At 35.4% G+C, this 15,346-nt stretch overlaps 1 protein-coding gene across 3 annotated transcripts in view; it reads right to left on the bottom strand.

Annotated features, from left to right (window-relative positions):
• LOC103542698 (lipase member K-like) overlaps positions 1-14,050 on the bottom strand; it is a 40,444-nt gene extending 26,394 nt beyond the window's left edge. For 2 of the 3 annotated variants that reach the window (XM_070610853.1, XM_070610866.1), the window contains exons 1-2: positions 13,932-14,050; positions 7,421-7,548 (exon numbers count right to left, since the gene is read on the bottom strand). The gene's annotated coding sequence lies outside the window, so the exon portion shown is untranslated. The remainder of the gene's footprint in view (positions 1-7,420; positions 7,549-13,931) is intronic. The other variant, XM_070610862.1, reaches the window with a different exon arrangement.
• Between the last annotated feature and the right edge of the window lie 1,296 nt (positions 14,051-15,346).

The raw sequence follows: 15,346 nt of genomic DNA, 5'->3' as shown, positions 1-15,346 counted from the left end.
CCAGACCAGAAGGAAAGTGACAAGTACCCGGAAACCAACCCTGAAGACACAGAAATTCATAACCTAAATGACAAAGAATTCAAGATAGCTCTCATAGAAAAACTCAACGAGTTACAAGAAAACACAGAAAGACAAATCAATGATTTCAGGAGCTTCTTCACAGAGAGATTGAAACGATAAAGAAGCAATCACAATTGTTGGAGATGAAAAACACAATGGAGGAGATCAAGAAAACTCTGGATTTCCTAAACAACAGAGCTGACAATATGGAGGACCAAATTAGCAATTTAGAGGACAATAATATAGAAATGCTTCAGATGGAGAAGAGAGAACTAAGACTAAAAAGAAATGAAGAAACTCTCAGATAAGTATCTGACTCAATTAGGAAATGCAACATAAGGATTATAGGTATTCAAGAGGAGAAAGAAAAGGAGAATGGAGCAGAAATCTTGTTCAAAGAAATAATAGCTGAGAACTTGACATACCTGGTGAAAGAGCTGGAAATACAAGTTAGCAAAGCGAGTTGATCTTGTAATTACATCAATGTAAAAAGACCTATTGAAAAAGTCAATGGCAAAGAAAAAGTACTAAGAGCAGCAAGGCAGAAAAAATAACTTACAAAGGAACCCCTATCATGCTTTCAGTAGATTTCTCAGCAGAAACCTTACAGGCTAGGAGAGAGTGGAATGACATGTTCAAATTTCTGAAAGAAAAAGTTTCAGCCAAGAATACTCTATCCAGTCAAAATATCCTTCAGATAACACAGATAAATAAAAACTTTCCTGGATAAAAGCTAAGGAAGTTCATCACCACAAGATGCCCCCCACAAGGAATGCTCAAGAAGGTCCTCATACCTGAAAAAAAATAGGAAAAGGGCTACAAAGCCCTGAGCAAGGAGATGACTAGGAAGGCAATAAACAGAAAATGGCAGCTCTCTCTCAGATCAGGTTAGTAAACACTTAACTTTAACATTAAGGATAAAGAGAAGGAAAACATAAACATAAAAATAATCTCATAATTTTAACCAAAAACTCACAAAACAAGATCGAATAAAAACAAAAATAACTTAGAAGTGGAAGAGAAAAGTGATGAATTGGCATAGTCCAAGGAAATATAAGTCTATCGGAAAATGGACTGTCTCATCTATGAGACTTTTTATACAAACCTAATGGTAACCACTAAACAAACAATTAGAACAGGGAGATATATGATAAACAAGGAGAAAATGAAGAAAACCATCATAGAAAACTATCTAATCAAATTGGTAGTCTGAAATACACAGGATGAGAAAAAGAGAAAATGAAGAAGAACCAGAAAATGGTTAATAAGACGGCAGTATTAAGCCCTCATATAGCAAGAATCACTCTAAACGTAAATGGACTGAATTCTCCAATCAAAAGACACAGAGTGGCAGGATGGATTAAAGAACAAGAGCCAACAATATGCTGCCTCCAGGAAACACATCTCAGCTCTAGCGACAAACACAGGTTTAGAGTGAAGGGATGGAAGACAGTACTCCAAGCTAATGGCAAACAAAGGAAAGCAGGTGTAGCTATATGTATATCAGACAAAGTAGGCTTCAAGACACAACAGGTAAAGAGAGACAAAGAGGGGCATATATAATGATAAAAGGTATGCTCTACCAAGAAGAAATAACACTTATAAACATATATGCACCCAACACAGGAGCACAAAAGTACATAAAGCAACTATTAACAAACCTAAAAGTAGATATCAACAAGAACACAATAATAGTAGGGCACCTCAATACTCCACTTACATCAATGGATAGATCATCCAGACAAAAAGCCAACAAGGAAATAGCAGAATTAAATGAAAAACTAGACCATGGAGTTAATAGATATATACAGAACACTCCATTCAAAAACAGCAGAATACATTCTTCTCAAGTGCACATGGAATATTCTCAAGGATAGACCAGACATTGGGAAACAAGGTAAACCTTAATAAATTTAAGAAGATTGAAATCATATCCAGTATCTTTTCCAACCATAATGCTATGAAACTAGAAATCAACTACAAGAAAAATGCTGGGAAAGTAACAAAAATGTGGAGACTAAACAGCCAATGTATCATCAAAGAAATAAAGGGAGAAATAAAAAAAATATCTATAGACAAATGAGAATGAGAACACACGATACCAACTCATACTGGATGCAGCAAAAGTGGTTCTAAGAGGGAAATTTATAGCAATTCAGGCCCACATTAACAAACAAGAAAAACCTCAAATAAGCAATCTTAAACTATACCTAACAGAATTAGAAAAAGAAGAACAAACAAAGCCCAAACTCAGCAGAAGGAGGAAAATAATAAAAATTAAAACAGAAACAAATGAAATTGTAACAAAAAAACTCTAGAAAGGATCAATGAAACAAGGAGCTGGTTCTTTGAGAAGATAAACAAAACTGACAAATCCTTAGCCAGACTCACTAAGGAAAAAAGAGAGAAGGCTCAAATAGATAAAATTAGAAATGAAATAGGAGGAATTACAACAGATACCACAGAAATACAAAAGATTATAAGAGAATATTATGAAAAACTATATGCCAACAAACTGGACAATCGAAGAAACGGATAAATTCTTAGACTTTTACAACCTCCAAAAACTGAATCAAGAAGAAATAGAGAAAGTGAAGACTAATTACAGGTAAAGATACTGAAACAATAGTCAAAAACCTCCTAAAAACTAAAAGTCCAGGATCAGACAGCTTCTATGGAGAATTCTACAAAAGATTCAAAGACCTATTACCCATCCTTCACAAACTATTCCAAAAAATTGAGGAAGGTGGAAAAATTCCTAAGACGTTCTATAAGGCCAAAATCACCCTGATATCAAAACCAGACAAGGAAAACACAAAGATGGAAAATTTCAGGCCAATATCACTGATGAACACAGATGCAAAAATCCTCAACAAAATATTGGCAACACTAATACAGTAATATATTAAAAAGATCATACACCGTGATGAAGTGGGGTTCATATCAAGGACACAGGGATGGTTCAACATCCACAAATCAATCGATGTGATACATCACATTAACAAAATGAGGAACAAAATCCATGTGATCATTTCAATAGATGCAGAGAAACAATTTGACAAGATCCAACGTCCATTTGTGATAAAAACTCTCAATAAAACAGGTATAGAAAGTAAGTACCTCAACAAAATAAAGGCCATATATGACAAACTCACAGCCAACATCATACTCAATAAAGATAAACTGAAAGCCATCCCTCTGAGAACAGGAACAAGACAAGGGTGCCCACTCTCACCACTCTTATTCAACATAGTACTAGAGGTTTGGGCCAGAACAATTAGGCAAGAAAAAGAAAGAAAAGGAATCCAAATAGGCAATGAAGAAGTGAAACGCTCTCTGTTTGCACATGACATGATTTTATATATAGAAAACCCTAAAGAATCCATCAGAACACTATTACAAATAATCAACAATTACCGCAAAGTTGCAGGGTACAAATTCAGTTTACAAAAATTAGTGGCATTTATATACTCCAATAACAAAGTAACAGAACTAGAACTCAAGAATACAATCCTATTTACAATCTCAACAAAAAGAATAAAATATCTAGGAATGAATTTAACAAAGGAGGTGAAAGACCCACGCAATTAAAACTATAAGACATTACTGAAAGAAATCAATAATGACATAAAGAAATGAAAAGATATCTCATCCACATGGATTGGAAGAATAAACATACTTAAAGTGTCCATACTACCTAAAGCTATCTACAGATTCAATGCAATCCCAATGACATTCTTCACAGAAATAGAACAAAGAATCTTAAAATTAATGTGGGGCAACAAAGACCCTGAAAAGAATCCTGAGAAACAAGAACAAAGTTGGTGGCATTGCAATCAAGAATATACACTGGAGAAAGGAAAGCCTCTTCAATAAACGGTGCTGGGAAAACTGGACAGCCACATGCAAAAGAATGAAAGTAGACCACTATCTTTCTCCACACATGATAAGAGACTCAAAATGGACCAAAGACTTGAAGGTAAGGCCTGAAACCATAAAACATCTGGAAGACAATATGGGCAGTACACTGTTTGACATCAACCTTAAAAGGATCTTTTTGAATACCATGCCTACTTGGACAAAGGAAACAAAAGAAAAAATAAACAAGTGTCTTCATCAGACTAAAGAACTTCTGGAAGGCAAAGGAAATCAGTATCAAAATGAAAAAACAACCCACCAACTGGGAGAAAATATTTTCAAATCATATATCCAACAAAGGGTTAATCTCCATAATATACAAAGAATTCACACAACTGAACTGCCAAAAAACAAACAACCCAATCAAAAAATGAGCAGAGGACATGAACAGACATTTTTCCAAAGAAGAAATACAGATGGCCAATAGGCACATGAAGAGATGCTTAACATCACTGATCATCAGGGAAATACAAATCAAAACCACACTTAGATATCACCTTATGCCCGTTAGAATGGCTATAATCACCAAGAAAAAATATCAAAAGCTGGAAAGGTTTTAGAGAAAAGGGGACTCTCATACATTGCTGGTGGGAATGCAAACTGGTGCAGCCACTATGGAAAATAGTATGGAGATTCCTCAAGAAATTGAAAATAGAAATACCAAATGATCCAGCCATCCCACTCCTGGGCATTTATCCAAAGAACTTGATATCAACAATACAAAGAGGCTTATGCACTCCTATGTTCATTGCAGCATTATTCACAATAGCCAAGACGTGGAAGCAATCTAAATGCTCATCGATTAATGATTGGATAAAGAAGATGTGGGTATATATATATATATATATAAGGTGGCATACTACTCAGCCATAAAAAAGACAAGATTGTCCCATTTGCATCACATGGATGGACCTTTAGGATATTATGTTAAGTGAAATAAGCCAGACAGAGAAAGACAAACACCATATGATTTCAGTTATTTGTGGAACATAAACTTACAGACAAAGAGAACAGTTTAGTGGTTACAGGGGGAAGTGGGATGGGAGGTGGGCACAAGGGGTGAAGGGGCACATTTATACGGTGTCTGACAAATAATAATTTACAACTGAAATTTCAAAATGTTACAAACTATTATGACCACAATAAAAAATAGAATATTAGAGAAAAGTTTAAAAAGTTGTTAGTCCTTTGAAAAGATTAATAAAATTGATGAGCACCAGGAAGATTAATCAAGTGAAAAATAGTTATATAAAGTACCAGTCTCAGAAATGAAAGAGTGAATATCATTAAAGATATTAAAAACAATAAAATGATAATAATGAAATATGATAAAAACATGCCAATAAATTTGATGAATTAGATTAGCTGAACAAATTCTTTGAAAAACACAACTTTAGAAACTGTTTCAAGAGGAAACAGAACATTTGATTAGCTCTATATATGTTAAAGAAATTGAGTCTGTTTTCAAAAGCATTTCCATACACACAAACAAAAATTCCAGGCTCTAATGATTTCATTGGTGAATATCCTATTTAAAATTTACGGAAGAAATTCTTCCCAAATCATTTTATAAGGAAAATATAAATTTATAATCTATTTAAAATGACCTAAATAGCCAAAACATATTTGCAAAGAAACACACTTAAATGATTACACTACCTGATTTCAAGACTAACTGTAAAGCTACAGGAATCAAAACTGACTGTGTGGTGGGGTCATAAGGACAAATACATAGTTCAATGGAATACAATAATTAGCCCACAAATAGTGGCATATACAAATGGTCAATTGATTTTGGACAAAGCTTCCAAGGTAAGCTAATGGCAAAGAGTCATACTTTCAAAAATCATGCTAGAACCATGCACATGAAAAAACCCCACAAAAGATAAAAGTAAATCATTGGTCTAAACATAAGAGCTATAAGTATAAAAGTTTGGAAGAAAACACAGAAAACCTTTGTGACCTTTGGGTAGGCAAAGATATCTTAGTACACAAATACCATAAAAGAAAAAAAATGATAGATTGGGTTTCATCAAAATTAAAATCTTGTACTATTGAAAAGAGACCATTAAAAAATTTAAAAGTCAAGCCACAGATTTAGAGAAAATATTTGTAAAACAGGTATCTGACAAATAAATTTATCCAGAATATATAACGATCTCTTACAGTTTAATAAGAAGTCAAATAGCCAGGAATAAAATGGATGAAAGCCTTGAACGAACACTTTACAAAAGAAGATTAAAAAATGACTAATAAGTACACAAAAAAGAGGCTCCATATCTTCAGACATAAGGGAAATGCAAATTAAAACTATAATCAGATTCCTCTTGACACTCACTACAATAGCAAGAATTAAAAAGACCAGTTATTGGCAAGGAAGTTGAACAAGTGAAACTCTCATGCACTGCTGGTAGAAGTATAAAATGGTAAATACTAGATAAAACAATTAGGCATCATCTTATAGAGTCTTATAGAGTTAAACATACAACATAAAATGACCACATCATGGAACGTATGTCTACAAAAAGATTGGTAAACAAATATTCATAGCACCTTTGTTCATAATAAGCTCTAATTGGACATAACCCAAATGTCCGTCAATAATAGACTGGATAAACAGGCAGTGGTATATCTATCCAAAGAAATACTACTCAGCAATAAAAAAGGGACAAACTACTGATACATATAACCACATGGATAAACCTCAAAAACATTATTTTGAGCAAAAGAAACAAGGCAAGCACAAAAGAGTATGTATAGTATGATTACATTTATATGAAATCTTAGAAAAAAATCAATACCAATATATCCTGATAGAAATCAGATCAAGGGTGCATGGGGGTTAGGGCTGGGCGGGGGCAAAGAGACATAAAGGAACTTTCTAGGGTGATGAGAATGTTTAACATCTAGGTTGATCTTATGGCTGTTACATAGGTTTATTTATTTGTCAAAACTCTTGACTTGTATACCTATAATGGCTAATTACACTATAATATACAAGTTATACCTCAGTAAAGTTATTGAAAACCGAAAAAGAAGCAACCTCAGTGGTCCAATATCCTTACCACGTTATTTCCATTCACTCCTTTTCTCAAAGCTCAGAATCCCTGGGTGAATTGTCAAACATACTAGAACCTTCAGCTCTCTCTCTCAGAGATTCTGATTATAAGATAAAGTATAAGACTCAAGAGCTGCATTTTTAACCAGTACCCCCAGAAACTACTTGGTATATGTGGTGGAGCATTCCTCGTATCATTTCAGTTCTTGTAATGACGATCAGCATGACTACATTTCATGGAATTTTCAGTAATTGAATATAAAAAGTTACAGGCTGAAAATCTTAGTCAAAAGAAGTTGGTTATCTTTCCAGCTTCCTCATTCCTGGCCCTCTGGAAAAAAATGGGATAAATTTCTTTATTCAAGAGAAAGAGAAATTACTGACCATTGTAGTGTACCACCTCAAGGATTTTCTCTCTCTCTCTCAGTCCCTTCCTCCTTCTCTCTCTTCTTCACTCCTCCCTCCTTCTTCTTTTTCCTTCTTGCTCTTTCTCTCTTCCTCCTGCCTTCCCTCTGTGGCAGGAAAAATGACATCAGTATTTTGGTTTTAAAGGGCTTCTACATAGGACTATTTTCTCTGAGGCCGATAAACGGAAGAGTAAGTGGAAACAGCAGAGATAAATCAGTTTTAGATACCCACAAAGGCTTTAATTAGGCTGAACAGGTGCTATATGTTAACAAAAAGAGGAAAACAAACTGTAGCTCTAATGACTTACAGTGTGGAGTATGGAACAATAAAAACACACTGGTTGGAATAACCAGGATATGACTGCTACAAAAAATACCTGAGGAAGTGGTAGTGTATTTATAGTAAATATCTGTTCACCATTTATGGGAATTTAGGCCATTAACACACAGAACATGGTAGGTACACAATATGGATTTGCTGCATAAATTTGAGAATGGTAAGTAGGTAAGAGAAACTTACTTGCTTTTTTTGCAACATTTATTGTGGTTGTCATTGATAATTTTAACTCTCTTTAGCTGAAAATATTACTAAAGTGTATTGCACATTTCTTATTTAAAAATGGCAAAAACTATGATTTCAACTGAAAGAGTTCAAGGTCGTCATTACACTCACCAACAATCTTACTGAGCAGTAACACATTAATTGTTCTTGCAGAATGCTATCGGGGTACTCTCCGTCCTGAGAAACTGTTCTTAATGTTCTGGGTGGATAATTTGGTAGCCAAGATTATTAGAATAATATGGAAATTAATCAAATCAGCAAATAAAAGATGACAAGTTTCGAAGTTGGAAAATACACTTGACAAAACTCAACACCTCTTTCTAACAAAAAATTCTCAGCAAAATAGACATAGAAATAGAGATCCTCAATCAGTTGAAGGACTTGAACAAAAAATTCTACAGCTATAATTATAATCAATGGTAAAATATTAAATATTTTCACCATAAGAGAGAGACAAACACAAGGATATCTGCTCTTATCACTTCTAGTCAGCATGGTACTGCAGGTGCTGTTAATAAAATAAAGCAAAAAGAAAAAGCAAAGCAACATAGAACAAAAATGCTCAAAGATGGGAAAGTAGAAGTAAAACTGAATTTATTTGCAGATAGTATGATAGTGAATTTAGAAAATCCTAACTAATCTGCACAAAAATTACTAGATCTAATGAGTGAATTCAGAAAAGTACCAGGATACAAGGCCAATATAAAGAAAAGCAATTGTTTACCTTACACTAATGAAAATGATTAGAAAACAAAATTTTAAAAATGAGTTAAATAATATAAAAAAGAAAAACAAGAAATAAAGTGAACAAAAGACCAGTAAGATTGTCACACGAAAATTACAAGACATAAAGAAACCAAAATAAATGGGGAGATATACCTTATTTATACATAAAAGATTTAATATTGTTTAGCTGCCATTTCTCACTTTGAACTATAGATTATCTTCCAGTCAAAATCTCAGCAACCTTTTTAATAAAAACTGGCAAGCGGATTTTAAAATTTCTATAGAAATATGAAGACCCTATAATAGCTTAAACTGTCTTGAAAAAGAATAATAAAATTTGAGAGCTTACATTACTTGATTTTAAGCTTTACTATAGAGATACTGTAATTAAGACAGTGTGGTATTGACAAAAGATTTGAAAAAGATCCATGACAAGAGTAGAGTACAGAAATATACCAAATTATATGCAATCAAGTAATTTTTGACATAGGCTCCAATGCAGTTCAATGAGAAAAGGAAAATCTTTGTGGTGATTATTTCTACTGGAATAATTGGGTATCAATTTTGAAAAAAAATAAATAACCCTGACACGTTTCTCAAACCAGACACAAAAATACACTTGAGATATGTTGCAAACCTAAAAGTAAAAACTAAACTATAGTCCTTAGAAGAAAACAGAAGATAATGTCTCTATGAATTTGGGATAGACAACTAATTATAAAAGAAAAAATATCACAAACAAGACTTCATTAAAATAAGAAACTTATCATCAAAAACATGATTAAGAAAGTAAAAAGGCAATTCAGAGACAAAATGAAATATTCCAATAGGCATATGATAAAGTACTCACATCCAGGATATTTCAAGAAATAAATAATAATGAGACATGCTATTAAATTTTAAAATGGGCAAAATACTGGACAGACACTTCACAAAAGAGGATACACAAAGGGCCAATAAACACATGAAAAGATGCTCAATATTGTTATTCATCATCAGAAAAATGCAAATTAAAACTGTCATGAGCTACTACTGCGTACCCACTAGATTAGCCAACATGAAAAGGACCAAAACCAACAAATGTTGAAGAGGAAGAGGAGCAACTGGATCTCTCATATGTTGCTGGTGGCAGTTTATAATATTACGACTGTTAACAATTCTAGCAGTTTCTTACAACCCTGTGAGATTTCAATTCCACTTTTAGGTAGTTGCTCAAAATAAAAGAAAATATAGGTCTATGTAAAGACTTGTTTGCAAGATTGTTCACTGAAGTTTTATTTATAATAGCAAATTATTTGAAATTACCCAAATGTCCATCAATAGTAGAAGGGATACACAATCATGTTATAGTTATGCAATGGAATGGACTGACACATGCAACAGCATAGATAAATTTCACAAACATTTTGCTGAGTGAAAGAAACCAGACACAAAAGAATGCTTAATCTATAATTCCATTTCTATGAAGATCAAGAAGAGGTGGAATCAATATGTTGGAATAGAAATCACAATAGTGTTTGGCTGATGGTGGGGTTGCAGGCAGAGTTAAAGAGTAAACTTACAGGGTGATGGTACACTCTGTATCTTGACTGAGATGACTGTCAAGACTCATTGAATTGTACACTTAAGATCTGTCCTGATTTACTGAATATAATTATGACTTCATTAAAAAGAAACGGGAAACCGTGTTGCAAAGCTGTTGTTCTCAGTGATTACTAGTGCTGGCATAAATTAGTGCAACTTATTTGGTAAACAGTATTGCTATATATACCAGGAGTTTTTAAGAACATCCATATCTTATGTCCCAGAAGTTCCACTCAATAAATTTATACTAAAAGGATACATTCTCAATTTGAAGGTAGGGTGGATCTTTTTCTACAAAATTGCTTTTATGCTTGTTATTTGCAATAAAAAGAAATTCAAAACAGAGTAAATAAACTATAATACGTTAATTAAATATATTAGCTAATTAATTAAATATGGTAGATAAAGTCACTAAAATGTTAATGAAGACTACATAATAACATGAAGATACATTTATAATATTATGTCAACGGGGAAAAACTGTTGGGAGGAAGAAGTGTATATCCCAGTAGTCTCCATCTAGGGTGTGCAATGACTTTCCAAGAAATAGACAGGCATATAGTTTAAAAAAAAATCAAATTCTAGATCTTTGACTCCCACATCACACTTTTCCTAAAACTGATATGACCTGAGAATTTCTAGCTTCAATCACGTTCTCCTTTTCCAACTCTAGTTTACCAAGGAAAAGCCTCTCTCTTCTCCTGAGTCTTACTATGGTGAGTTGTCCCAGGTTGCAAAACAGTCTGACACCCCTAACAAAGGAACATTTGACAGTATTGACATTGCTATTAGGAAAGGAACTGTCAATAAAGTAACAATCCTTTTCCAAGGGTGGTCAACCTCTGTGACATTGATGTAGAATGGCAAGTGTCTGCCTTAGCCCAACATGTGGCAACAGCTCTGATCACACCAGATATGCAATAACACTTTTGAATGAGGAAACATCACAAATCAGACAAGCAGTGTTGCAAAATAGAATGGCTCTGGACATGCTTTCTGCTGCCCAGGGAGGGGCTTGTGTCTATATCCTGGACTATGCTCATAATATTTCTTCTACAGTGGCCTCCTTACACACCCATATACGGGTTATTGACGCCCTGTCCACTGACCTGGTCTCCGCTTGGATTCAATCCCTCCCCTCAGTATGGGGAAAAGTGCTCTTTGGCACTTGTGCCTTTTTGTTATTGATTTTGTTCTCTTGCTGTGCTCTCTGTTGCTGTTGTATCTGGTTACAATGCTCCTCTATGTGTCTCTGTCAAGGGACTCTGTGGAAGAATGATGCGATAAGATTGTAAGGGCCGTTCGAACACATGGCAGGTGCAGTGTGGGCCTGGGCCCGCTGCTCAGCAATAACCTGTGTGCCCTATTAGAACCACGTGTCCTTCTGGCCCCCTTCTGGGAAGGACCCCAACCGTCTAGGCAGGACACCCAGCTGCTGGGATTTGTAACAATCTCGGGCCTGGCCACCCCAGATCTTAACTTATCTCATTCAAAGAACATCATGAAGGAACACAGAGCCCTTGCATGTGAGCTACTGTTCCTGGGAACACTGGCCATACCAGAGATAGTCCCTCTTGGCAAGCTCATAGCCTTTATGCCCCTTGCCTATATAAGCAACTCCCTTTCCCTGCCCTGCAGTAGCAGTGTGCAACTCTGTCCAGCTGGCCACACCTGGACACTCCCTGTATGTAAGTCCCAATAAACCTCATGTCTTGTAGGCCATCTCTCAGTCGTTTCTTTGGTCTCTTTGCAACCTATCCTGCACTACTTGCACAACTGGGCATGCAGCCAGATAAGAAGGAAATTATTTGTTGTTGTTAGTGTCTTTGTCAGTAACAATTCCTTAGTGACTGTGTACAGCAGAGTAGAATCCTGTCTGGTCTTTTTGGGCCATCCTCTCACATTCTGGCCTATATCAGGCAATACTCAGCTGCTATTCACAGGGTTTTCATGGTCAATATTTTTCACAAGTGAGTGGTCCTAGTCTGTCTTAGTCTGGAAACTCTGCTGAAACCTGTCCACTATGGGTGACCCTGCTGGTATTTGAAATACTGGTGGCATAGCTTTTAGCATCATAGCAAATGCCGCCGCCACAGTATAATAGCTGATAGACGAGTGGTGAGAGCCCCGAATCTTAACAATTAGACCACTAGGGCTGGCTAAGAAATCACTAAACAATAGGATACCCAGGCTTACAAATGTAAGATTTGAGGATTAAGCACCTTTGTGTAAAAGGAAGAAGGACTAGACACTTTTGATAGGATCTTCAAACAGGATTGAGAGGCCAATAGCTCAGCGCTCCAAGCCCAGAGGCAGTAAAAGAGAAAAGAGTTTTAGGATGAATGGGAAATAAAGTGTCCAAGGGAGAAAAGAAAAATAAATAGCAAACATCTAGAGGGCACTATATTTTCATGGCTCTTCTGCAATATTAAGGACAAAGCACTTGACCTCTGAAAGATTGTTGCTTCAAAATTTTAAAAATAAAATAAGGTAGACAACAAAGGAGAAGCTGTGGCAGAAATAATTTTTCCCTCAATTCTTTTACAAAGTCAAGGAGACATGGGATAGGCCAGTGAAGGAATATTAAAGCAAGCTGTCTTAGAGTAAAATGACTCCTTTATCATCATATTCCGATCCCCAAATTTAGTTCCATGCTATCATATTTCTGGTCTGACGCTTTAAGTGTACTAAAGTGATTATATATTTAAACTGATTTCTTTTTTCAGACTTGAAGAAAGTCTGGTAACAACTTATTTCTTATTTCTAGAAATAGAAAATAAAGAATAAGTATATTGTAAAAAACAAAAAACAACAGCTGTTTGGCTTTTATATACTGAATTAAAGGGCAATCATTTAATCTCTCAATGTCTGGGGAATGTTCATCCATTGGGTTGGCTCATCCTCTTCTCCCCAGCCTTGAATGCAGGTCTGCAATTATAAGGGTTGCAGGAGCATGTTACTTCTAAATACCATCCACATTAATATGAACCACTTTTTCACTTCTCACCCAGTAAGGCTATTCATCACAAAGCAACAGCAAAGGAGAATGATGTGTCCTTCACAAAGTCTTAGAAAGGTGTTCATAATTTCCATAGGCAGGAATGTCACTTAGGACAGTGACTCCTGCCAACCACCGGGCCATAATTTACTGCAGATGACCCTGCTCATAACGAAAAATATTCATGCTCAAGGCCATTGAAATGAGACAAGAAAGGGCTTTTTGAAAATGCTGAACAATTTTTAAAACATTATCCAAATGTATAGATGCCAAACCCCAAAGAAAATTCTCTTAAATACATAAAAGTATCTGTCACTTGTCTTTCTTAGGTGTAGATTTATGATACCTCTTCTCAATGAGATCACATATAGCGACGTCTGCTTTCTAAATGCTACAGTTTTCTAAAAGGGAACACTCACCACAACATGCCCAGAAGACTGCAATATATCTTCTCCATCTGGAGTGGTCACATTAAACTATTGTTATCTCTTGCTTAACTTGACAGAATCAAAACACAACATTCCTCACCAACATGTAAAGTCCTGTACCTCCAAATATTTCCCATATGTCCCTGAAATACCATGACCCGGGCTCCGCAAATAGATCAAAAGTCATTACCCAATCTCTGTAGTCTCTAGGGGTCTGTCTTTCAGTCCTGGGAGCTTCAGATTGATTCCAGCTCCTTCCAGAGGCAGCTGTCAATGGAGCACACTCTGTTCGGAACAGCCCAGGAGATGTTGCAAGCAGAAATTTCTCAACTGGAAGCAGCGTAATTATGTCTTCAAATATAACAGATGCTGCCCACGCAAACTCATTGGGTGAGTTCTTAGCTAGTGATGAAAAAAGAGTGGTAATGAACTAAAATTCCTGCCAAGCCAGTTCCCAACTTCTGTGTCTCAAAGTTTAGGGGAATTTAGCTTCTCAGCAGAATATAGACTCTCCATTCAGAAAATAATTTTTACCCAAGGATGGATGCAAAGATCCAGTCACACAAGCACCTCTATAAAATGCCTAATCTCCCTGCATCATCCAACTACAACATCTGTAATGCTGTTCACTCCCAATTACTGCTTTGGCTTTCCCAAATTTCCTCAACCTTGTTATGTAAATTGGGGATTAAGACTGGCAGGAAAGGCAGAAAATGTATCCAATTCCTTCAACTGAAATCTAGAAAGATAGCGTCTCATTCAAGATCTCCAGGTAGTTTAAAGGCAAAAAAACAGACTTTTTCCTTCTCTCTAATCAGTCTCTTTCTTACACCCTATGCTGCTCCTGTGTCTGCACTGGGGGGAGGTTTGCTGTGAAATAACCTGTAAGGAATTTCAGAACTGCATAGACTTCTATTTTCTGTTTTCACAATTATGAGGATGCAGATCTAATTTGGTTAAATTAAACCAACCAAACTTCTAAAATGATTCCCAAACTAACATTTTACGTGTTTAAAAGTCATCTGAAGAATAAGAAAAGTATTCTGGAATTAGTTCCTGAATTTTCATCGTTGCTTCAGACATGCCTACATCAACTCAGAGCACAGGACAGGGCTGCAAACACTTGTATTAGAACTTGCATTTCAGTCAGGCAGCCAGAACTTACTGGCTTGAGGCTGATTTAAATAACTTCAAGTTTCTTTGGATTGTGTCAATTTGTAATTAGATTGGAGTCAATTTAATTTCAAATTGTAGTTGGAATTGTTTTTGCTTCTATTACTGTAATAGTTTCTGCAATTTAAGTAGAAATTTAATAGATGTACTTGCTTTATTAGAAAAGTTTTATACCTCTATGTTTTTAACAGGCAATCACACTTGCAAAGTAATACATTCTGCTAGCATGCCAACAATGGAGAAAGGAAAGTCTCTTCAATAAATGCTGATGGGAAAACCTGAGAGACACATGCAAAAGAATGAAAGAAGACTGTTATCTTACACCATATACAAAAATTAACTCACAATGGATTGAAAACTTGAATGTAAGACCTGAAACTATGAAACTTCTAGAAGAAAACATAGGCAGTACACTCTCTGATATCAGTTATA

This window comes from Equus przewalskii, chromosome 1 (assembly GCF_037783145.1).
Source record: "Equus przewalskii isolate Varuska chromosome 1, EquPr2, whole genome shotgun sequence".
Lineage (NCBI taxonomy): Eukaryota > Metazoa > Chordata > Mammalia > Perissodactyla > Equidae > Equus > Equus przewalskii.
The sequence above is the reverse complement of the archived record's forward strand: the minus strand, read 5'-3'. Positions and strand labels throughout refer to the sequence as shown.